Source organism: Ceratotherium simum, chromosome 12, assembly GCF_057802395.1.
Source record: "Ceratotherium simum simum isolate JZ-2026a chromosome 12, ASM5780239v1, whole genome shotgun sequence".
Taxonomy (NCBI): Eukaryota; Metazoa; Chordata; class Mammalia; order Perissodactyla; family Rhinocerotidae; genus Ceratotherium; species Ceratotherium simum.
Window position 1 is genome coordinate 540154 of NC_141911.1, and position 26597 is coordinate 566750.

Below are 26597 nucleotides of genomic sequence, written 5' to 3' on the forward strand. Positions count from 1 at the left end.
ATAAGAAATAGAAGGGTACATCCTCAATTTGATGAAGGACATTGTATTAGAAAGTGTTCTCTAAGAGAAAGAGAACCAAAAGTTTATAAATAGATAATGATAGATAGATAGACAGACAGATAGATAGATAGATAGATAGATAGATAGATAGATAGATAGATAGATATAAGAAGAGATTTATTGTAGGAATTGGCTCATACAGTTATGGAGGCTGAGAAGTCCCACAATCTGCTGTCTACAAGCTGGAGAACCCAGAAAACAAGTGGTGTAATTCAGTCCAAACCCAAAGGCCTGAAAATGTGGAGCCAATAGAATAAGTCCTGGTCTGAACCTGAGAGCCCAAGAACCAGGAGCGACAATATCTGAGGGCAGAAGATGGAGGTTTCAGGTCAAGCAGACACGTCTCTTTTTCTTCTATTCAGACACTTAACAGATTAGATGATGCCCACCAGCATTGGTGAGGGTGATCTTTTTTACTCAGTCTAATGACTCAAATGCTAATCTCTTCTGAAGACACTCTCACAGACACAGCCAGAAAGAATGTTTTACCAACTATCTGTGCATCCTTTGGCACAGGCAAGTTGACATATAAAATTAACCAGCACAGGCATCTACAAAAAATTTAGAGCTAATATCATATTTAGAAGTGAAATATTGAATTATTTTCCTCTAAGATGAGGAACAAAGCAAGGATGGTCACCTCATCACTCCTATTCAACATTATACAGGAGGTCCCAAGTAGTGCAATATGTCAAGAAAAAGAAATAAAAGGCATCCATATTGAAAAGATAAAACTGTCTTTATTTGCAGACAACATGATTATATTGTATTTATATACACTTTTTTTTTTTTTTCCCCCCAAAGCCCCAGCAGATAGTTGTGTGTCGTAGCTGCACATCCTTCTAGTTGCTGTATGTGGGACGCGGCCTCAGCATGGCCGGAGAAGCAGCGCGTCGGCGCGAGCCCGGGATCCGAACCCGGGTCGCCAGCAGTGGAGCGCGCTCACTTAACCACCAAGCCACGGGGCCGGCCCTGTATACACTTTTAACGAACAATCTGAAAATGAAATTAGGAGAGCAATGCCATTTACAATAGCATCAAACCAAAATACTTAGAAATAAACTTAACCAAAGAAATACAAAACTTATACTCCAAAAACTACAAAACATTCTTGAAAGAAATTAAAGAAAGTCTAAGTAAATTGAAAAACATCTTATGCTTATGGATCAGAAAACTTAACATTGTTAAGATTGCAATGCTCCCCAAATTGATCTATAGATTCAGTGTTATCCCTGTCAGAACCCCAATTGTCCTCTTTGTAGAAACTGACAAGCTGATTTCATATAAATTTTATTTCATATGAAATTGCCATGGTCCCAGAACAGCCAAATAATCTTGAAAAAAGAAGAACAAAGTAAGAGAGCTCACATTTCCTGGTTTCAAAACTTGCTACAAGGCATTAGTAATCAAGACAGTGTGGTGCCAAAGGAATAGAATTAAAAGTTCACAAATAGGATCCTGCTCAGTGGTGTAGCAGCTAAGTTCACACGTTCTGTTTCAGCAGCCCGTGGTTCACTCAGGGTTCACCAATTCAGATCCTGGGTACGGACCTACTCACCACTCATCAAGCCATGCCGAGGTGGTATCCCACATAGAAGAACTAGCAGGACCTACAACTAGTATACACAACTATGTACTGGGGCTTTGGGGAGAAAAAAAATAAAAAGAGGAAGATTGGCAACAGATGTTACCTCAAGGCCAATCTTCCTCAACAACAACAAAATATCTCACAAATAAACCATATAGATCTATAGTCAACTGATTTTTGACAGGGGTATCAAGACCGTTCAATGGCGGAAAGAATAGTCTTTTCAACAAATGGAGCTGGGACAGCTGGATAGCCACATGCAAAGAACAAGGTTGGACCTCTACCTCACACCATACAGAAAAATTATCTCAAAATGGATCAAAAGCCTAAATGTAAGAGCCAAAACTATAAAACTCTCATAAGACAACATAGAGGTAAATCTTCATTTTGGATTTGGCAATGGATTTTTAGGTATGAACTAATAGCACGAGCAGCAAAAGAAGAAATAGATAAATTGGACTTCATCAAAATTAAAAACTTTGTGCTTCTAAGACACCATCAAGAAAATAGGAATACAAATCACAGAATGAGAAAAAATATTTGCAAATCATTTATCTCATATGAGAATTATATCTAGAATATAAAGAACTCTTACATTACAATAATAAAAACACAAATAATACAATTAAAAAATGAGCAATGTATCTGAACACGCATTTCTTTAAAGAAGTTATACAAATGACCAATAAACGCATGGAAAGATCCTCAACATTGTTAGCCATCTGGAACGCAAAGCAAAACCACAATGAGAGAGCACTTGATGCTCACTAGGATGGCCAGAATTAATAAAGTCAGATAATAACAAGTATCAGCAAGGATGTAGTGATGTAAGAATCCTCATATATTGCTGGTGGGAAAGTAAAATGATTCAGCCTCTTTGGAAAACAGTCTGGCAGTTTCTCAAACAATTAAACACAGAGTTAACCATATGACCCAGCAATTCTACTCTGTGTATATAACAGAGAAATGTAAACATATGTGCACATAAAATGTGTACACGCAGATTTGTGTCAGCTTTATTAATAATATACAAAAGGTGTCCATCAATTTATGAATGGCTAAACAAAATGTGGTATATCCATACAAAGGAACATTATTGAGCCATAAAAAGCAACAAAGTACTGATACGTGCTACAACATGGTTGAACCTTGGAAACATTATGCAAAGTGAAAGAAGCCAGTCACAAGAGACCACATATTATGTGATTCCATTAGCATACAAGTCAAGAATAGGGAATCTGTAGAGATAGAAAGTAGATTAAGGCTAGGGGTGATGGTGGAGGTGAGAAACAGAGTGTGATAGCTAAAGAGTATGGGCTTTATTTTTGAAGTCATAAAAATATTCTAAAATTGCTGTAGTAATGACTGCATTTTCCTGTGAACATACTAAACATCATTAAGATGTATGCTGTAAATAGGGTGAATTGTCTGGTATGTGAATAAAAATAAAACTCCTTTAAAAATCAGCACAATATTTGGACACTTCACTGGAGAAAAACTATGATTGGGAAATAAGCATACAAAAAGATGATCAACATCATCAGTCATATTAAAACAGTTAAATAAAAAAGACTGACTTTGTAAAGTGCTGACAAAGACATAAAACTAGAACTTTTATTACATTGCTGGTGGGAATAAAATGGTTTAGCTGCTTTGGAAAACAGTCTGGCAGGTTTTTTTTCCCATTTATTTATTTATTTATTTTTATTGAGGTAACATTGGTTTATAACATTATATAAATTTCAAGCATACATCTAGTTTTGATTTCTGTGTAGACTACATCATGTTCACCATCCACAGACTAACTACCATCTGTCACTACACACATGCGCCTAATCACCACTTTCACTCTCCTCCCTCTCCCTTCCCCTCTGATAACCACCAACCCAATCTCTGTCTCTATGTGTTTGTTTGTTTTTCTTGTTATTGTCTTTATCTTCCACTTATGAGTGAAATAATATGGTATTTGAATTGGCCTGACTTATTTTGCTTAGTATAATACTCACAAGGTCCATCCATTTTGCTGCATATGGCAAGATTTCATTTTTTCTGTGGCTGAGTAGTATTCCATTCTGTATATACACCACATCTTCTTTATCCATTCCTCCCTTGATGGGCACTTAGGTAGTTTCCAAGTCTTGGCTATTGTGAATAATGTTGCAATGAACATAGGGGTGTAAATATCTTTTCACATTCATGTTTTCATGTTCTTTGGATAAATACCCAGCAGTAGAATAGCTGGATCGTGAGGTAGTTCTATTCTTAATTTTTTGTGGAAACTCCATACTGTTTTCCGTAGTGGCTGCACCCGTTTTCATTCTGACCAGCAGTGTATGAGGGTTCCTTTTTCTCTACATCCACTCCAAAACTTGCCATTTCTTGTCTTGTCACTTATACCATTCTGATGGGCATGAGGTGATATCACACTGTAGTTTTGATGTGCATTTCCCTAATAATTAGTGATGTTGAACATCTTTTCATGTGCCTGTTGACCATCTGTATATCTTCTTCAGAAAAATGGCTGTTCAGATCTTTTGCCCATTTTTTAATAGGGTTTTTTGATTTTTTGTTGTTGAGTTGTATGAGTTCTTTATATATTTTGGATATTAACCCCTTATCAGATATCTGATTTGCAAATATTTTCTCCTAATTGTTAGGTTGTCTTTTCATTTTACTGATAGTTTCCTATGCTGTTCAGAAGATTTTTACTTGGATGTAGTCCCATTTGTTTATCTTTCCTTTTGTCTCCCTTGCCTGGTGAGACATGGTATTCAAAAAGACACTGCTAAGACCAATGTCGAAGAGCCTACTACCTATGTTTTCTTCTAGGAGTTTTATGGTTTCAGGTCTTACATTTAAGTCTTTAATCCATTTTGAGTTAATTTTTGTGTATGGTGTAAGATAACAGTCTACTTTCATTCTTTTGCATGTGGCTGTCCAGTATTCCCAACACCATTTATTGAAGGGACTTTCCTTTCTCCACTGTATGTTCTTGGCTCCTTTGTCAAAATTTAGCTGTCCGTAGATATGTGGGTTTATATCTGGGCTCTTGATTCTGTCCCCTTGATCTGCGTGTCCGTTTTTGTGCTGGTACCATGCTGTTTTGATTACTATAGATTTGTAGTGTATTTTGAAATCAGGGAATGTGACATATCTAGCTTTGTTCTTTTTTCTCATGACCCCTTTGGCTATTCAGGGTCTTTTGTTATTCCATATAAAATTTAGGATTCTTTGTCCTATTTCTGTGAAAAATGCCATGGAGACTTTGATAGGGATTGCATTGAATCTGCAGATTGCTTTAGGAAGTATGGACATTTTAACTATTTTAATTCTTCCAATCCATGAGCATGGAATATCTTTCCATTTTTTTATGTCTTCTTTGATTTCTTTCAACACTGTCTTATAGTTTTCAATGTATAGGTTTTTCACCTCTTTGGTTAAATTTTTTCCTAGGTATTTTATTCTTTTTGTTGCACTTGTAAATGGGACTGTATTCTTAATTTCTGTTTCTGGTCTTTCATTGTTAGTGTATAGAAATGCAACTAATTTTTGAACGTTGATTTTGTACTCAGCAACTTTACTGTATTTATATTTCTAATAGTTTTTTGGTGGATTCTTTAGAGTTTTCTATATATAAAATCATGTCATCTGCAAATAGTCACAGTTTTACTTCTTCCTTTCAGATTTGGATCCCTTTTATTTCTTTTTCTTGCCCGATTGCTCTGGCTAAGATTTGCAATACTATGTTAAATAAGAGTGGCAAAAGTGGGCACCCTTGTCTTGTTCCTGTTTTTAAAAGGACAGTTTTCAATTTTTCATTATTGAGTATGATGTTAGCAGTGGGTTTGTCATATACAGCCTTTATTATATTGAGGAGCTTTCCTGGTATACCCATTTTATTCAGGTTTTTTATCATAAATGGATGTTGCAACTTGTTGAATGCTTTCTCTGTGTCTTTTGTGATGATCATGTGATTTTTATTCTTCATTTTGTTAATGTGGTATATCATGTTGATTGATTTGTGAATGTTGAACCATCCCTGTAACCCTGGAATAAGTCCCACTTGATCATGGTGTGCGATCTTTTAAATCTATTATTGTATTCGATTTTCTAGTATTTTGTTGAGGATTTTTGCATCTATGTTCATCAATCAGATTGTCCTGTAATTTTCTTTTTTTGTGTTGTCCTTGTCTGGTTTTGATATCAGGGTGATGGTGGCCTCATAAAATGAGTTAGAAAGCATCCTGTCCTCTTTAATTTTTTGGAAGAGTTTGAGAAGATTAAATATTAAATATTCTTTGAATGTTTGGTAGAAATCATTGGGGAAGCTGTCTGGTCCTGGACTTTTGTTTTTTGGGAAGTTTTTGATTACCATTTTGATCTCCTTACTAGTGATTGGTCTATTTAGATACACTATTTCTTCTTGATTGAGCTTTGGAAGATTGTACGATTCTAAGAATTTATCCATTTCTTCTAGGTTTTCCAGTTTGTTGATGTATAGCTTTTCATAGTAGTCTCTTACACTCTCTTATTTCTGAGGTGTCCATTGTAATTTCTCCTCTTTCATTTCTGATTTTATTTGAGCCTTCTCTCTTTTTTTCTTGATGAGTCTGGCTAAGATTTGTCAACTTTATTTATCTTCTCAAAGAATCAGCTCTAAGTTTCATTGATATTTTCTTTCTTTTTTTTTTTTTAGTCTCTATTTCATTTATTTCCACTCTGATTTTTATTTCCTTCTACTGAAGGAAATTCATTTAGGCGTAGGTTTGTTCGTCTTTTTATAGTTCCTTTAAGTGTACTGTTAGGTTGCTTATTTGAGATTTTTCTTGTTGGTTGAGGTAGGCCTGTATTGTTATAAATTTCCCCCCTTAGTATTGCTTTTGCTGTATCCCATAAATTTGGATATGTTATATTTTTATTTTCATTTGTCTCTAGGTATTTTTTTTATTTCTCTTTTTATTTCTTCATTGACCTAATAGTTGTTCAGCAGCATTTTGTTTAATCTCCACATATTTGTGCCTTTTCCAGTTTTTTTCTTGTAGTTGAGTTCTAGTTTCCCATCATTGTGGTCAGAAAACATGGTATTGGTATTGGAATTGGTATTATTCAATATTTTTAAATTTATTGAGACTTGTTTTGGGGGCTAATATGTGATATATCATAGAGAATGTTCCATGTGCATTCAAAAAAAAATGTGTGATTATCTTGACATGAGTACAGCCATGTTTGGCCGCTCCATTGACCTACAGCCACCAGCACAAAAAGAAATATAAAAAGCTGCTTTCTGCGTGGTGGGAACTGGCCCTTCTCCCACGGAGGGAGTTGCAAGTTGTAACATTTCAAGGCTCTTGGAGCATTGTAGCACGGGATGGACTGGCCATCTGTGCCGGGCTAAGACGATAACCAAAGAAAACAATGCACGTACACAACTGCTGGGCTGGGACGTTAGCCAAGGGGCTCAGTGCACGTACGCCACTGATAACCATTTGTGCATGGGAACACTGGATGCTTGCTCTGTAAACTCTGTAACTGCTTATATAAACTGCTGGAGACTGAGACTGGGTGAGAGTTCCACCTGTGGAAGGGACGCCTTGCCCAGGACGTGTGATCCTTGCCCAGCCGTGTCGATTGACAGGACTCTCCCGGCAGTGGGGCATGGATGTTGTGAGTAATTGATTTACTGTGAAGTAACTGATTTGATGTGTTCTCTTTTCGGTCAACCTGGTGTTTCTCTTTCTGGTTGATTTGTGTCATTTCACTTTAGTCGATCTGGTGTTTCCCTTTCCGATCGATCCGATGTTTTTCCCTCTTATTATATGACCTATTTGGATCTGCTGCTATCTCATCCGATGTGGATGTTTTCCCTTTCCAGTCGAGCTGGTGTTTTTCCCTCTTATTATTTGACCTATTCAGATCTGTTTGCAGACTATCGCCTTTACTATCCTCTATATAATAAAATATACCTTCAGTCCATTTGTTTGGAGTGGAAAGTGTCTTTTACGTCTCCGATCGAATCCCCGAACCTCTCATAACAGTGATCTGCAGTTGGGATGGAATGTTCTGTATATATCTACTAAGTCCATCTGGCTGATGTGTCATTTAAAGCCAATGTTTCCTCATTGATCTTCTGTTTGGATGATCTATCCATTGGTGTAAGTGGAGTGTTAAAGTCCTGTACTATTATTGTGTTACTGTCAATTTCTCCTTTATGTCTGTTAATATTTGCTTTATATATTTAGGTCCTCCTATGTTGGGTGCATAGACATTTACAACTGTTATGTCCTCTTGTTGGATTGTTCCCTTTATCATTATGCAATGCCCATCTTTGTCTCCTGTTATAGCTTTTATTTTAAGGTCTACTTTGTCTGATGTAAGTATTGCTACCTCAGCTTTCTTTTTGTTTTCATTTGCATGGATTATCTTTTTCTATCCCTTCACTTTCAGCTTGTGAATGTCTTTAGGTCTGAAGTGTGTCTCTTGTATGTAGCATATATATGGGTCTTATTTTTTATCCATTCAGCCACCATATGTCTTTTGATTAAGCATTTAGTCCATTGACATTTAAAGTAGCTATTGATAAGAATGTACTTATTGCCATTTTGTTACTTTTTTCTGGGTGTTTTAGTAGTTTGTCTCTGTTCCTTTCTTCTCTTTCACTCTCTTTCCCTTGATTTGATGACTTTCTTTAGTATTATGTTTGGATTCCTTTCTCATTATTTTTTGTGTATTTATTATAGGTTTCTGGTTTGTGATTACCATGAGCATTATATATAATAACTTATGTAAATAGCAATCTATATTAAGTTGATGGTCTTTTAAGTTTGACCTCTTACTAAAAGCCCCACATTTTTACTCCCCTCCCACCACATTTTATGTTTTTGATGTCATATTTAACCTCTTTGTGTGCTTGTGTGTGTATCCCTCAACCTCTTATCGTGAAGATAGATATTTTTAGTACTTTTGTCTTTTGACCTTCATACTAGCTTTATAGGTGGTTGATCCACTACCTTTACTCTATATTTGCCTTTATCAGTGATTTCTTTCTTATTTCTTTTTGCAGTCTTTTATTTTCTACTTAAATAATTCCCTTTAACATTTTTTGTAAGGCTAGCTTGGTGGGGATAAACTCCTTTAGTTTTTGCTCATCTGGAAAACTCTTTATTTCTCCTTCCATTCTGAATGAAAACTTGCCAGGTAGAATGTTCTTGGCTGTAGGTTTTTTCCTTTCAACACTTTAAATATATCATGCCACTCCCTTCTAACCTGTAAGGTTTCTGTTGAGAAGTCAATTGATAGCCTTATGGGGTTCCTTTGTATGTAACTTGTTGCCTTTCTCTTGCAGTTTTTAGGATTTTCTCTTTAATTCTTGACATTTTAATTATAATGTGTCTTGGTGTGGATTTCTTTGGATTCATCTTGTTGGGTGTTCTCTATGATTCCTGTATCTGGCTATCTGTTTCCTTCCTTAGATTAGGAAAGTTGTCAGCTATTATTTCTTCAAATAGGTTCCCTGCTCCTTTGTCTCTCTGTTTTCCTTCTGGGACACCTATAATATGGATGTTAGTACACTTGATATTGCCCCAGAGGTCCCTTAGTTCTTTTTAACTCTTTTTTCTGTTCAGCTTGGGTGATTTCTTCTCTGTCATCCAGATCACTGATCCATTCTTCTTTGTCATCTACTCTGCTATTGATTCCCTCTGGTGAGTTTTTCATTTCCAATATGGTATTCTTCAGTTATGATTGGTTCTTTTTTATATTTTATAATTCTTTGTTGAAGTTGTCACTGTGTTCATCCATTTTTCTCCCAAGGTCAGTGAGCATCCTTATGACTATTAGCTTGTACTGTTTATCAGGTAGATTGTTTATCTCTGAACAGTTAGTTATTTTTCTGAGGATTTGTCCTGTTCTCTTATTCTGAGGATTTGTCCTGTTCTCTTATATTCCTTTGTCTCCTCATTTTACCTACTTCTCTGTGCTAATATCTATGTATTAAGTAGATCAGCTAAATTTCCCAATCTTGGAAACGTGGCCTTACGTACAAGATGCCTTATGGAGCCCAGCAATCTGCTTCCCTCTCATCACCTGTTCCAAACATTCCAGGGATGTCCCTTGTGTGAGCTACATGTACCCTGCTGTTGTGGTGGGGTTGCTCTTACTGTGGGCATGTGGATAAGCTAGGCTGCCCCCAAGCTGGCTGGTTGTAAAGTTCAGCCTTGTGAGGCTGCTATGGTCACTATATTGGGTGGGGCAAGCCCCAGAACAGCTGGCTGCAAGGTATAATAGCATACAATTACTGCTGTTTTGCTATTAAGAGAGTCAGCCCCCCAGTGACTGATTGCTAGGCTCAGGGTCTCACAATTGCTGCAGGTCTCTGTAGCATGCAGTTGTTGTTAGCTCTCTCAGAAGTGTAGGTAGGTGGGGCTGGCCCCAGGCATGGCAGCACACAATCATTTCAGGCATTGGAAAGTGGGGCAGATCCCCTCTGAGGCAGACCCACTCACCCCTCTGTAGAGGTCCCACACACCCCACCTATGTGGGCCTACATGTTTGCAGCAGGCTTGCTGGTAGGTGGGGCCAGTCCCTTGGGCAGGCTGCCCACCCTGGCTGCACTTAATTGAATTGGTTCTCAAGTGGGGGGCAAACCCTGCACTAAGAGGCTAGAAGAAGGAATCCAATGACACTTGCCAGTGTCTGTGTCAGCATGACTGAACTAGATCACAATAATGGCTGCTGTTAGTGTCTCAGTCCCTGAGAGGGTGGGCCCAGCTGCGTCCTGGCTATCTGAGATGTGCTCGCTTAGTAAGTAAGTCTTTTTTTACCACTGGACCATGCACTTTTCTTGTATTTTTGTGTTAGTTTCCAGAATGGATGAATCTGTGTGTGGGCCCTTTAAGAGCAGGTTTTTCTTTCTCTGAAGTTTGATATTTTGGGGGGGGGTATTCCCAGAGGGTTCCCAAAGCCAGCAAAGCCAGGTATTATGGGATTTCATCTCAGTTGTGCTTAATCTAAAGGCTGGGATGCCTATTGTGGCATAGATTCCCTGCTATTGTGGCATAGATCCTCTGCTCAGATCCCCTGCTCATCCAGGGAAAGCTTTGTACCTTTCAGATTGCTCTTGGCTGTGAAGCACCACACTGGGGTGCATTTTTTTCCTCAGCAGAGGTATATTTCTGCCTCTTCCCCCTCTGTCAGTGTTTTCCCTTGTTGTGGGGGTTCTTTTTATCCATTTCCAGATCTCTCTCAGAGGAAATTTTTCCACAGGTAGTTGTAAATTTGTTGTGTCCATGGGAGGAGGTGAGTTGAGAGTCTTCCTACACCACCATCTTCCTAGAATCTAGCAGTTTCTTATAAAGTTAAAGTTACACATACCCTAGGACCCAGCTTTTTACTTCTTGGAATTTGACCAAAAGAAATGAAAATATATATTTACACAAAGACCTGTAGTGAATGTTTATAGCAGCTATATTAGTTTTCTATTACTGCTGTGATAAATTACTGCAAAATTAGCGACTTAAAACAATACAAACGTTATATTACAGTTCTGAGTTCAGAATTCCAAAATCACTCCTGGTAGGCTAAAATCAAGGTATCTGCAGGGCTTTGTTCCTTTTGGAGGCTCTAGGTGAGAATCCATTTTCTTGCCTATTCCCAGTTTAGAGGACACCTTGATACATCCCCTTCCTCCATCTTCAAAGCCAGCAGGGAAGCATCTTCTAATCTCTCTCTCTCTTTCTGTCTCTCTCTCCTCTGCTTCAGTTGTCACATCTTCTTCTCTGACTGATTCTCTTGCCTCTCTATTTCCCTTATAAAGACCCTCCTGATTATATTGGATCAACCCAACTAATCCAGAATAATACCTTTATCTAAAAATTCTTAATTTAATTACATCTGCAAAAACCCTTTGCCATGAACATATCCATAGTTGCTGGGGATTAAGATCCAGACTTCTCTGGAGGTGGACATTATTCTGCCTACCCCACTAGCTTTATTTATAATCACTAAAAACTGAAAACAAAGAAGATGGCACATGAACTGATAAATGCATAACAAATTGTGGCATGTCCACTAAAATGAAAACAAAATCTAAGACCTGAACACGACCCTCTTACACAGTCTTCTCACACAAACATGCTTGATGCAGGTGAGAAGAGACTAGAATAATAAAGCAACAGTCCACCTTAGATTCATCAACCACCTTACATTACAGACAGAAAACTGGCATCTGAAGAGATTAGGTGACTTGACCAAATTCATACACCTAAGATCTACTGCTTTTTGGTTCAGCACTTTTCCTACCATACTCCTCCTTAATTCTTGGTCCTAGGAAAATCATACTATGAATTAAAAATAATAGCATAGAGGACAAAATGTTGCTCATTCTTTCCCTTAAGTCATAAGGCATAGTAAAGCATAGAGGATGATATGGTGCAGTCATTAACAACCCAGACTTGGGGAAAGACAGACACGAATGCAAGCCCTGACATTGCTACTTCTTAGTCATATAGTTCTCTGTTCCCTTGTTCTGAATTCATAGAATAAACAATACCTAACAGTCAGGACAGTTGACAGAATTAAGTAGAAACTTACTGGTAAAGTACTTAGCATGATAAATACTTAGTAGCTGGTAGCCATTATTATTATTATTATTACTATCATTATTATTGTCACTATCATAGGTCTTATTGAAAATTCAAGGATGGAGCTAACAGACCCATGAAGGCCCTTTAACATTCACTCTTCTGAAAAACAGATAATTTGTACAAAGGCTCACAAGCCATTTGTTAAAGTTCTAAATCAGCCCAGCAGATGCTTAATTTAAAAACATAATTCCTTTGCAAAGCAGATGTTTGCCTGAATTCAACTGATTATTTTAGAAAAACATTCCTTGCTTGAATTTTACATTTTAAAATAAACTAGTGTGTCTTCAGACAGGCAAGATGGATAGTCTTGAGAATAAATCAATTCCATCTTCACTTTCCTCAATTAGGTAGGATACATTGTTGAAGAAAACATTATTCTGACACTTGTTAAATGGTAAGGAAGACTGCATTCAAGACTATCTTGATAGATATTGTTGCACCCAGGGCAGGCTGCTCCAAAATATACTACAATGGCATGTTGATTATTTTGAATTAAAGTTACTTGAGAAGCAGCCAATGCCAAAAAAAAAAAAAAAAAAAAAGGCATTTCCCTCTCCTCTTTCTGTTCCCCCTGCAAGGAGGGAATAAATCTCCCATATGAAAGGTACTCTTCCCACACCAGGAGATAGACATCCTTATCATCAGAGCTGAGGAATTCAGGGCCAAGAAGCCTGTATAAACAAACCTTGTTACTTTTACTAATTTACTACCTCAGGGCTAAACCCTGTTTAAATTTCTCTTAGTATGTCCCCCAAACCTAAATTTCTTTGTCCTGTTATTTCTTACAAATTTATTGTTTCTTTGTGTAAAAGGATCTAAAAGCCCCCTGCTTTGCCTATCTCAGACAGCATCATTTTCATGATTATCCTGTGTGCACATAATTAAATTGTTTTTTTCTGTTAATCTAGTCTTGTGTCAATTTTATTATTAGGCCAGCCATAAGAACACAAGAAGGGTAGAAGGCAGAATTATTCCCTCCCCGATGGTGTCAAGACTATCATAATAGAGGAAAGAGATTGGGCTCAATTCCAAATACAGCAAAGTCAACTGGGGATTTATAGCCAAGGAGCAGAGTTGGGGGGTTGGTGAATAAAAAATTACTAAGAGGAAACATCAACAGTAGACGGGATTCTTGCTAATCCGAGCTAATAGGATTCTTGCTGAGGGCAAGCCAGGGTAATCAGATATCAAGAGTAGAGCATGAGAAGGGGCCAGCCTGGTGGTATAGTGGTTAAGTTCAGCGTGCTCTGCTTTGGCAGCCTGAGTTCGCAGGTTCGGATCCCAGGCGTGGACCCACACCACTCGTCAAGCCATGCTGTGTTGGTGACCCACATATAAAAAATAAGGGAAGACTGGAACAGATGTTAGCTCAGGGACAATCTTCCTCACCAAAAAAAAAAAAAACAGTATGGTATGAGGAATTTGATTAGATATCAAGGGGAATTGGATATCAAGGTGAGGAAGGATTTTCTATAAGCTGTTGGAGCAGGATTCTTGCTACAACTGGACTATGCAGGCCCAGCAAGGATGGGGGTCAAGGTCCAGGTCTAGTCAAGAAGAGGGCTCAGAGGAACCTGACTAAAGTTTGGTTAAGAAGAGAGTCTTTGTCAACATCACATTTAATGTTTAGCAATAACTAAGAATAAGTTCAATTATAAAATGTTATAGAAATATATACAAATTCAAATAACTTTTATTTTTGAAGGGAGATAGATAGGAGAGGGCTTTTTACACAATGCAAAATAATTGACTTTACCAAAAATTTCAACCTTTCAGTAAATTTTGTCAGCTGTGCAGTCAGAATAGAAAAGCTCATATTGCTTGAAAACCCTGCCTTTGGAGTTGCACAGAAATACATAATATAATATATAATAGTGTAAACATATTATAATAACAATATCTCACATCTACTCATTCTTTGCTGTTTGCCAGTACTGTGCTAAGTCCTTTATGCAAATTAACTGATTTAACCTTCACAACATATGTATGAATTATGTATCCTTATTATCTGTATTTGTTAAATGAGGATATCAAGACACTAAGAAATTAAATAACCAGGCTGAGGTGATATGTTTGGTAAGTGGTAGAGTCGGGATTCCAGCTTAATTCTTATGCCTCCCACACAAGTGAAGCCCATGAATGAAGCCAGTAAGGTCATTGCAGAAGGTGTGGGTGGGGCTCTAACATGGAAGGGAGGGTCAGGCTGGGAAACGTGCCAGCAGTTGAAGGATTTTAGAGAACTCTGTTGAAAAGTAAGATCAGGAGGTAGGATGAGAAATAGCACCCAATTAGGGTAAGGTTGCAAAATCTGTGAAACCCTTATTTAACATGTCAAAGAGAGAAGGAAAAAAAGTAGTGTTAGGGGTTGGAGAGAGGCCTAGTCAGGGGAGAGAGATCGTAATCTGGGGATTACTATTGAAATGTCTTCTCCTGAGAAAGACACACCCCTTTTACTGGAGAAAAATAAGTTAACTTAAAAATGCTACTGATCCTGGGGAGTTAGTGGAGGAGGTTATAAAGGGAGAGCTGAAGAGCTGTTATAAAGGGATAAAAGGAGAATGTCACTTGACTTTAAATACAAATTACACAAGAAAGGCTCAATTTTTTGCACAATTCTCTCTCGTTCTTCTAACAGGTCGCTGTCTTCAATAACAATTAAAATAAGAAATGGTAGTTTGCTTACCTGTGTACCGCACTTCATTGTGATAAGCATGGACAGGTCCTACATTTATTCTACAAATATTTGTATGGAGATATTTACACACACATACTTTAACAATTTAAAACCAATTATACCCTTTAAAAATTGACAGGAATTCAGCGGCCAGCCCGGTGGCGTAGTGGTTTAGTTCTCACACTCTACTTCAGCGTCCCAGGGTTCATGGGTTCAGATCCCAGGCACGGATCTACACACTGCTCATCAAGCCAAGCTGTGGTGGTATCCCATAAATAAAATAGAGGGAGATTGGCACAGATGTTAGCTCAGGGACAATCTTCCTCAAGCAAAAAGAAGAAGAGGCAACAGATATTAGCTCAGGGGCAATCTTCCTTACAAAAAAAAAAAGTTGACAGAGATTCAGTACAATACCTTCATTTTAGAAATGAGAAAACTGAGGCTTCTAGGCGTGAAATAGTAAATTAACAGGTAATAATAGTAAAACAGGTAATAGTAGTAAAAAAAAAAAAAAAAAACCAATAAATTAACAGGAAAATTCCAGATAAACATGAAGTTACCCTGGTCCCAACCCTACCAAAAAGCACCCTAGTGCCTGCATTCTCCCCTGGATGCTCTCTATTGTGCAGATATAAAGGTACATGTGCACCCACACACACACACATTCCCCTACCTCCAAATATCCACCCATTTTAAAGAAAGAACCTAAGAGCTACAGAAGGGGATTTATAATGAAATCAAGTGAATTTAGGCCCAGAAATTTCCAAAGCCCTGTACTTTATTTGAATTTGTATTTTGTATTCTTTTTTCTTAAAATAGTCCCCAAAATTATATATAGCTCAAGCCTACTTACGGCATTCTCAATCTGGCCCTGAGTAGCAGGAAAAGCATAAAATATACTTACCAGAAAGTCAGTGAAACTCAATCATACAGTAATGAGTGAAGCCCAGCAGAAAGTGGGGAAAAGACTAAAGAACATGGAGAATTTAGTCATTCCAAGGGCATCACAGGGGCAGATAAGAGACTCAGCAATCTTGTCCCTCTTTTCAATTAGGTAATTTTGGTAAAGAAAAAGAAGAAAGTTGGCTCGAGAACTGCAGGGGAAGAATTCCAAAATCTAAGGATGCTAAGCAAGTCACAAAAAGCAAAGTGGATAGGAGGCAAAATAATACAGCACAGTGGGTCCTCACCAGTCATGTGCAAGCTCATACCTGGTGTGAAAGAGCCCATCATTAAATTGTCAGGAATTTTATAAGCAAGTTGTTAAATGCAGCCATTATTAAAAATTAAATTATGTTAATTCACTAAATAAATTGTATTAAAAAACAAAGGTAATAAATACACAACATTCTCAATTTCTAATTACTATGTTTATTGCCTGTGTATGTAACCATAGGACCAGTTTAAACTGACCCAATATTATTAACAACAAAATGTTAAAGTTGTTTTTGAGGGACAGTGAACCAAAACTGCAAGTCATCTAGCTGGAGCACGTGCAGAAGAGAAAACTTTGACCTGAAATAAAACATAGAACCAAAGATTTCCCCCCCACCAGTGGAACAAAAAGGACTAGGGCATGACCAGAACTTGAAAGACAGACCTTTTCCAGAAATGAGACGTCCATTGTCCAGGAAGATCTGATGTTAAAGCCCCTTTCTGTACCTTACCATAAATGGTTTGTTTGGAGTCCTGCCAATTGAAACTCATCCTGCCAGCACTACTGCATACCAGCCTCCCCTCCCTAATATCTTAATTTTACCCCAAACCCTGGACTGAAGAGACAGGTTTGAGAGCTTTGCCTCCTGTGTCCCTTCTAGTCAACCTCACAATAAAGCCTTTTCTTTCCTCAAAAGCTGGTGTCGTAGATATTGGCTTCTATGTGCATTGGGCAGTAGACCCTTACCTGGTAATGTGCTCTTGAAGTTATTTATGTCTATTGCATCTAAATACTATATGGTGGTGTGCTACTGTACATATTGTGCCAGCTCCATATTCAATAACATCACCTTGGTAGCTTGAAATCTGCCCTGGTAGGGATATTTGTACCACAGAAATCAGCAAACACTACAAATCAAAGTTTGATTTATTGTTTTGTTGATTGTCTAGACTTAAGAAAGTCTTAAGAAAGATGGAAAAATGTTAGCAATGCAGACTAAACTTAAAAATAACCTGTGACTTGCCATTAATTTGTGAATACCATAACAAATTGAGAAATATTCTTCCAGTATTTGAAAAGTGTTATCTGATTCAGCAAAGAAGTCACTCATGTTGTTAGAGAAACAAGTGAAATTCTGTTTCACTTGTAATAACATAAATCATTATTTCACTTTCATTTTACTTATTAGAATAAATGAAAATATCAACCAATATTTATGGCAGAATTAAATGAGGAGAGTATTGTTAAACACTTACCAGCATAATACAAGTCCTAACCTAAGGTCTGCAAACCTCTTCCTAGAAGGTCTTTGCCCACAGATGAACTTTAGAATGTGTATTAAATTATGTTTAACACTTAGCAAGCACATAGTCTACTTTTCTGGGAGATGGTCCATGCCATTCATCATATTCTCAAAGAATATGATAAATCAAAAAATGTACAAATCACTAGTATAACACATGATGCAGAGAATGGCAGGAAACATTTTTTTTTAAATACCTGCATTTATTGTGTGTGTATCAGGAAGACTGGCCCTGAGCTAACATCTGTGGCCAATCTTCCTCTTTTTGCTTGAGGAAGATTGCTCTTGAGCTAACATCTGTGCCAATCTTCCTCTATTTTGCGGGTGGGATGCCACCACAGCATGGCTTGATGCGCCATGTGTAGGTCCATGCCCAGGATCTGAACCAGTGAACCTTGGACTGCTGAAGTGGAGCATGGGAACTTAACCACTATGCCACTGGCCTGGCGCCAAAAAGATGTATATTTTATTTTTTATTTTTATAATTTTATTTATTTTTCCCCCCAAAGCCCCAGTAGATAGTTGTACATCATAGTTGCACATTCTTCTGGTTGCTGTACGTGGGACGCGGCCTCAGCATGGCCAGAGAAGCGGTGCGTCAGTGTGCGCCTGGGATCTGAACCTGGGCCACCAGCAGTGGAGCGTGTGCACTTAACCGCTAAGCCATGGGGCCAGCCCAAGACGTATATTTTAAAATCCAACTCCACCCCTTATAAGTTCAGGTTAATCATTTGACTTCTCTGAGTCCTATTTTCCACATCCAAGTAGATGTAGGACCTACTTCTTAGGTTATGAGAATCAAATAGGGGAGGACACACATTAGATATCCAGACTCAGGAGGCCCAAGTTCTCATCTGGTTACTTCATTGACTGTGTGGGGGAAGTGGGGAATCCCCCTCTGCCCTTTCCCTTAAGTTTCTTATGGCTGGCCAAATAATTAACAAGACAGGTTAGCAGGAGAAAATAATACCAAGTTTAATAACATGTATACATGGGAGAAACTCAGAAATGAGCAACTCGTCCCTCTGTCTAAGCTACTTGCTTAAGTATTGTAGCTAAAGGCGAGGAAGGTGTTGGGGGTGGGTAGTGGTCTGGGACTTCAGAGGGCAAGAAAACAATTCTTTTCAGGGTCATCTATAGATAATGTGGTCAGGGAGAGATAGAGTTTTTTGATAAAAGGAGCTTGGTGCCCCTCCCATTGTAACATCTATTTTATATGATCATTACAGCCATCATGATAGAAGATCTGTTCCAGGAAGGAGCCACCATGTCAAATTCTTTAGGCAGTTAGTGGGGGAGGTCAAATGTCCCTCAGAGAAAACAATCAAGGTAAAGAGATATATTTCAGGGTGGCCAAATCTTGATCTCCCACACTGTGTGACCTTGAGTAAGTAACTTGAACTGACTGGGTCTCTCTTTCCTCATCTGTAAAATGGAAGGATTAGTGTAAGTAAAAATTCTGCACCTAATGTGTGTGTGTGTGGAGCAGTTCCCCACATCCAAGCAATTCTGCAGCACCAGCTAGGTGTCCTACAATTCAACTCAATTCTGACACTATCTACCTAGACATAGCATCAGATTCCACAAGCTAAGGGCTCAGGCCTAAAAGATTACCACCATCCCTACTTCAGAAACCAATCACAAGTCCAGGTTGTTACCTGTACTTCTGATCAACTAGCTATAAATCAGAGTGTCACCAACTAGTGCCCCAAGGAACTTAATGGTGGGTTTGGAAGCATTTAACTGTTTTTCCAAGTTGTTTTTTTATGTTAAGGAGACACAAACGGCAACCACCCTGAAGCTAACCAAGCCTCCCTACAAGAGCTGTGCCCATGACCTTGCCTTATTTTTAACACGAAGATCTCTTCAAGAGGAGATTAAGCCTCAATACAATAATCTGCAGTGTACCCACCTCTTCCTTTTGAGTATTCATTCCCCAACCAACTAAAAGTTCCTCTTTCCCTTTGTTCGAGGACACCATTGAAACCGGCAAACAGCCATTGATGATTAAGCAGCTAGTAACTATGGGGGATTGGAATTTGCCAGCTCAGAATATGTCTCTGCCTGAATGACATTTTGGCGCCCATCCCCCACTAGCTAACCAAAGGAGTTTGGGTTGGGAGGCCCACCTCCAGAATAGGCCATCACCATAGACATCTCCAGTGTCTGGGTGGGTCCGTGCTAAGCCCATTCTTAGTTCTGGTTACTACCCTTTATGAGAGACATTTACATTTGAAAAGAAAATCTCCATCTGTATAGGTACATATTTCCCTGTACCAGGAAGAAGGGGGGGATGTCCTTACCTAGAAACTTATCAGAACAGAAGATGAGGACTTCAATCTGCATGATAAACTTACCCATTGTTAACTGTGCTGTTTAGGTAATATGCCATCTGACTCCCACTAGATTCCTATAGGTAACATCCCCCTGGAGTCGGGGTCACCATGGTAATGGATGTTTGAGCTATTTTTTCAGGAATTGAACCCCTTGTCCACTTCAGGCCAGATTGAGACCCCCAACCCATCAACTGGGCACTTTTGACGGCAAGAGGTTGGAACTCCACACTTGGGGCATGCTAATGCCGCCATTCTGTGAACATGTGTCCTACAAAGAGGCTTGAAGGCTGACTACACTTGCACAGATCATCAATTACCTCATCCCTCCTCACCTCCAATCGTTTCAGACCACCTTTCCCCTTTCCCCATAAATACTCCTGAAACCGGCAGGCAGCCGTTGATGATTAAACAGCTAGTAACTATGGGGTATTGGAATTTGCAAACTCAAAATATGTCTCTGCCTGAATGACATTTTTATCTCCACCCCCATGAACTGACCAAAGGAGTTTGCGATGGGAGGCCTGCCCTCAGAAAAGGCCATAACTATAGACATCTCTGGGTACCTGGGTGCGTCCTGCTAAGCCCATTCTTAGTTCTAGTTACCCTTTATGAGAGATATTTACATTTGTAAAGAAAATTCCCATTTCTAAATGCATCTTCTTCCTTGCACCAGGAAGAAGGGGGGGATGGCCTTAGCTAGAAACTTATCAGAATGGAAGGCGAGGACTTAAATCTGCATGATAAATTTACTCATTGTTAACTGTGCTATTTGGGCAATATGCCATCTGACTCCGACTAGGTTCCTATAGATGACATCTCCCTGGAGCCTGGGTTACTATAGTAATGGGTGTTTGAGCTATTTTTTTTCAGGAACTGAACCCCTTGTCCACTTCAGGCTGGTTGAGACCACCAACCCATCACCTGGGCCCACACAGACATATGTCTGATAAGCTACCTTTTGACGTCAAGAGGTTAAAACTCCACCCTCAGGGCACGCTAATGCCGCCATTCTGTGAACATACACCCAACGAAGAGGCATGAAGCCTGACTACGCTTGCGCAGATCATCAATTACCTCACCTCTCCTCACCTCCAATCATTTCAGACCACCTTGCCCCCTTCCCCATAAATACCCCTGAGTCCCTATTTTCAGGGAGGCAGATTTGAGACTTGTTCTCCTGTTTTCCTCACTTGGCTGCCTTGTGATTAAACCCTCTCTCTCTGCAATCTCATCATCTCCGTGATTGGCTTTCTGGGCGGCGGGCAAAAACGGACCCAGTGTGGTAACACCATGACTTTGGAAATGATTCCTCATGGCCTCCTATTTGCTGCAAATACACTTTACTTTGTGAAACAACATCCTCTGGTGTAGAGTCTTATTTAACTCACCAGGCAGTGAGCCCACTTGGTTCAGTATCAAGAGGTTCCTACAATCCCCTCCTTGGGTTCAACCAAATTGTAGCTCATAGAATTCAGAGAAACATTTTCCTTACTAGATTACCAGTTTATTATAAAAATATATATCTCAGGAACAGCTAGATGGAAGAGACGCATAGGGCAAGGTATTGGGAAAGCGCTTGGAGCTCCTTTGCCTTCTCCAGGCACACTGCTCTCCCAAAATTTCCATGTGTTCATCATCCTGTAAGCTCTCTGAACCCTGTCCTTTCGGGATTTTATGGAGACTTCATTACTTAAGCATAACAGATTAAATCATTGGCCATTGGTGATTAGACTCAATCTCTAGCCCCTCTCCCTTCCCAGGAGGTGGGATTTGGGGACACTGAACTGAAAGTTCCAACCCTCAAATCACCTCGTCAGCTCCACTGGTAACCAGCCCCCATCTTTAGGTGCTTTCCAAAAGTCACCTCATTAACATAACAAAATACCCTTCTTCAGCTCTCATCACTTAGGAAATTCCAAGTTTAGGAATTCTGTGCCAGGAATTGGATCAAAGACAAAATATATATTTATTATACATCACAATATCACAGTAAGTATTTTTGAAATTACTTTAGTTTGAAAACTCTTTCTTCAAATGAAATCACACACTAGAACTGTTATAAGAAATAAAAGTATGCCACTTGGAATATGGGGGTGAAGAAAGCAGAACAAGCCACTCAAAAATATGTCTCTTTGACATGTGGATCTTTTGGAACAGGTTATTATTAAGAAACAGCTGACACATAAAAAGATCTGAAAACTGAGTAGAAGTTACCCGTTTGTAAGAGACATTTACATTTATAAGAGAAATCTCCATTTGTAAGGATGTCTCCCTCTCTGTATCAGGAAGAGAAGGATGACCAAATCTGTAGAATCTCTTATCAATGGAGAAAACACCTATTGAAATCTGTATAACAACCTGACTCTCCTTTACTGTACTTTTGTCACTGAATAATAGCCTCAAGGAACTTAAGGGTGGGTTTGGAAGGATTTAACTGTTTTTCAAAATTGTTATTTTTTTTTCCTTTTGTTGTGCTAAGGAGATGCAATCACCAACCACCCTGAATCAAAACAAGCCTCACCACAAAACGGTGTGCCTATGACCTTTGCCTTATTTTTAATGCTAAGATCTCTCCAGGAGGAGCTTAGGCCTTACTGCTGTAGCCTGCAGTGTATGTGGAATCACGTTTTCCAACTGAGCCTGCACAAGTGAATACCCACCTCTCCCTTTTGAATATTCATTCCCCATCCAAAATAAAAGGTCTCTGCTTCCCTTTGTTCAGGGAGCCATGACTTTGAAAATGATTCTGCATGGTCTCCTATTTGCTGCAAATATACTTTACTTTGTGTGACAACTACTTCTGGTGGAGAGTCTGATTTAACTTGCCAGGAGGCAAACCCACTTTGGTTTTGGTAACACTTTGCCTGATAACCTCCCATAACTGGCTTCCCTTCAATCAAATTCTTCTTTTATCTTTAGCTGGAGATGGTATTTAAGGTGATGGCTTGGGCCATTTTGAGGAGTTACTCAATTTTCCTGGGTACCTCCCATGTGTACAGGAGGTATATATGTTACCACACCAGGTCCGTTTTTGCCTGCCACCCAGAAAGCCAATCACCGAGACTACAAGATTGCAGAGAGAGAGGGTTTAATCACAAGGCAGCCAAGTGAGGAAAACAAGAAAACAAGTCTCAAATCCACCTTCCCAAAAATAGAGACTCAGGGATATTTATGGGGTAGGGAGTAAGGTGGTCTGAAATGTGGAGATAGATGACTGGAGATGAGGAGAGGTGAGGTAACTGATGATCTGTGCAAGTGTAGTCAGACTTCATGCCTCTTCATAGGACACATGTTCACAAAATAGCAGCGTTGCCATGACCGGAGGATGGAGTTTTTAGCCTCTTGACATCAAAAGGTTGCTTATCAGACACCTGCATGGGCCCAGTTGATGGGTTGGTGGTCTCAACTGGCCTGAAGTGGACAAGGGGTTCAAACTCCTGAAAAACAGTTCAAACATCCATTGCCATGGTGATAACTGGGGAGATGTTATCTATAGGAATCTAGTGGGAGTCAGAGAGCATATTGCCTAAGCAGCACAGTTAACAATGGGCAGGTAAACAGCTAAAAGCTATAGCCAGTAATTGTAAAAAGGGGAAAAAAACTTTAGTCCCCAGCTACTTAATCATCAATGGCTAACTGTTTGCTGGTTTCATATATGTTATTAAACTTGTGTTTCTTTTCTCCTGTTAATCTGTCTTTTATTACAGGGAGGTCTCAGCCAAGAATCTGTAAGGGTAGAGGAATATTACTCTTCCTTCCCTAGAAGGGAAAGACAAACGGAAAATTTCCCTTGATGATCCCTCAGATACTTCCAGAACACCCCTGGCTTTCCATGAAAACAACTGATGTAAACAATCTTTAGGTTACGGTGTTGTTCTAAAACTCTTCATATTGTTTTTTCCCTTCAACACTGACAAGAACTCCAGTGACAAGAAGAACATATTAGAGCAATGACTCAGCCAAAACCCATACTACCCCTATTGGTAAAGCAATGCCAGAAGCATCTCTCCTGGGCAGGATTCTTTATGTCAAGAGTGATAAAAACATGAAGAGTGCTTCCTGAGCCATACGGGTTGTTGTTTATTGCTTGCACCCTCCAGATCAACCTCACTGCCAAAGTGAGCTCAGCTGACTCCACAAGACGCAGGAGAACTGCCCAGTCAAGCCTTGCCTGAATTCCTGGCCCACAGAATTGTGGGATATGACAAAATGATTATTGCTTCAGGTCACTAAATTTGGGGATATTTTGTTATTCAGCAATAGGTAAAGAAGACTGGAGCAGTAGTAGCTTAATCAAACACCTAATTTACTGGCTTTTATATCTGAAAAATCCAAGGGAGTTCTGGTTTCAGATATGACTTGATGCAAGTCCTCCTATTTTTAAAATTCTCTTGCTCTGGGTTCATGCCATTCTCAGGCTACCCCTGTTGGTTCTAAGCTGGGAGCTGACCAGTCTTATCTTCACAGCTTCAAGATCAGTGGAAAGAGAGAACCCACCAAGTGTTACTGGCTACTCTCCAGAGTCCTGAAATTCACCTCAAGTAGACTGGCTGAGGCCCCCAAGCAATCACTAATTACTGTTGTCAGATAGATGGGATATGTTACTGGCTTCCAGCCTGAGTCGCATCTTTACATTTGAAACCAGGCTGTTAATCTGTATTCACCTTTTTAAAAATTTTCTATATTTTATGATGCTTTGATATCTTGAGGCCTTGCAGACCTGGGGAGGTACTACTCTTCATGGGGCTAGCTAATTCTTAGAGATAACTCATCTGTGAGCATGCCTTTGATATATAAATCAACCAATTTCAAGTTCATACCACCCCTATCTGCCTCCTTTTATCTGGCTCCTGCAGTTCAGACAACACCCCCTTCCCTAAATCACCCCAGTGATACCAGCTCAACACAAGGCTGACATGAGGGAAGGCATATCATAGAAAAGAAACCCTATTGTAACTTTGAACGACCTCCAATTAACTAACTTAGACATGCTCTGTGGATTTTATGGCCCCTCTCAGCTGCTATAAGTCGATAACTTTGTTCTCTTGAGTTCCTTAGGAATGTGATGACCCTTAGGCAGAAAATCTATGCTAATAGCCATCATCAATGACAACTGAAAGATCAGGGTATAGGGCATTGCTCTGGTCTCTGTGCATATCCAGTAAAACAAAAGACTCTCAGGAACTAAGAACACCTGAATGCCTCCACCCTGAGACTAGATGTCTGCTTCTACCTGGAGATCAGATGGATGCCCCCAGATGCCTCCCCCACTCAGAGACTAGCTCCTTATATAACAGACCTGTAGTCTTTTTTCTGTAAGATGGTTCTTTGAGACATTAGTCAGCCATCTTCCCCCTTGCTAGCAAGCTGTAATAAATTGCCCTTTCTCTGCCACCATCTTGCCTCTTGATGATTGGCTTTTGTCTCATGGTGAGCATATAGTGCCCTTTGTGTGGTAACAACAGGGCCAGGTACCAGATAACTGAGGACCACCGTATATCCCAGACTTCAACAAAATTATTTAGCCAGTCCTAAACCTGCTCAGCTGTTTACCTTGCCTCACCAATTCCTCCTTGCAAAACAACATATAAAGACTTTTGCCTACGTTTTCACCTCACTCCTTCTGCCTCCTAACCAACCCTCATGCTTCTTCATGTGGCATTCCATGGTATGTCATGCCTCCTCTTCTTGGGACCTGTGAGAAACAAATGGAAATTACCTCCTGATCTATTGATCTCACTGTACCTGAGTAGAAACAAAATCCTAGGTATATTTAAAAACAACATTACCGAAGCCACATATCCCAAAATTAAGATGTTCACCCAACAAAAACAGGACATATTTCTGGAAAATACATATGTAATCATAAGTATCCACAAAATATGACAGTTGGAATACTAGTTTCCTGTTGCTACTGTAATGAATTATCACAGATTTAGCAGCTTAAACTACTCAAACTTATTATCTTACAGTTCTGGAGATCAGAAGTCTGAAATGAATCTCGCTGGACTAAAATCAAGGTGTCAGCATAGCTGTGTTCCTTCTGGATGCTTTAGAGAAGAATCCATTTTCTTGCTTTTTCCCATTTCTAGGGGTTACCTGCAATCTGTAGTTCACTGCCATTCTCTATCTTCAAAACCAGTGACAGTAACAGTTCAAAGTCAGTCAATTCTTTCTTACAATGCCATCTCTCTGATTCTGGCTCTTCTGCCTCCCTCTTCCCCATTTAAGAACCTTGGTGATTACATTGGGCCCATCTGCATAACCCAAGATAATTTCATTTTAAAGTCAACTGATTAGCAACCTTAATTCCATCTGTAACTGTACTCCCCCTTTGCCATGTAACAGATGTGTGGGTGAGGAAAAATAATTTTCCCCTCTCCCTTTCTAGGTTCTCGGCTGAGACTTCCCTGTAATAAAAAGACAGATTAACAGGAGAAACACAAACAAGTTTAATAACATGTATATCTCCTGTATACATGGTAGATACCCAGGAAAACTGAGTAACTCCCTGAAATAGCCCAAGCCATCATCTTGAATACCACCTTTAGCTAAAGACAAAAGAAAGATGTTGAAAACTTTTTTCTCACAACAGTCACAGTCCAACAGCCCAGACTTGGAAACTGCAAGATGAGGAATTTGAGGTGTATGTTGTTGTTTGTTGATGTTTTCCATTGAAGAAGTGATGAATCTTTCAGAAAGTTTCTCTAATGAGCAATCAAATTGCCCAGGCAGGAGACTCCTGGAAGAATAAGGTAATGCCAATGATGTCAGAGGAACTGCACAGAGTTGTGTTCATGCAGATGTGGGAGATCAAGATTTGGCCACCCTGAAATCTAT

The 26597-nt window shown here is 39.2% G+C and overlaps 1 long non-coding RNA gene across 1 annotated transcript in view; it reads left to right on the plus strand.

Moving 5' to 3' along the window:
• The first annotated feature begins 7016 nt into the window (after positions 1-7016).
• Positions 7017-26597, plus strand: part of LOC147915758 (uncharacterized) — a 94485-nt gene continuing 74904 nt past the window's right edge. The window contains exon 1 of the long non-coding RNA XR_015553723.1: positions 7017-7312. This is a non-coding gene — a long non-coding RNA (uncharacterized LOC147915758). The remainder of the gene's footprint in view (positions 7313-26597) is intronic.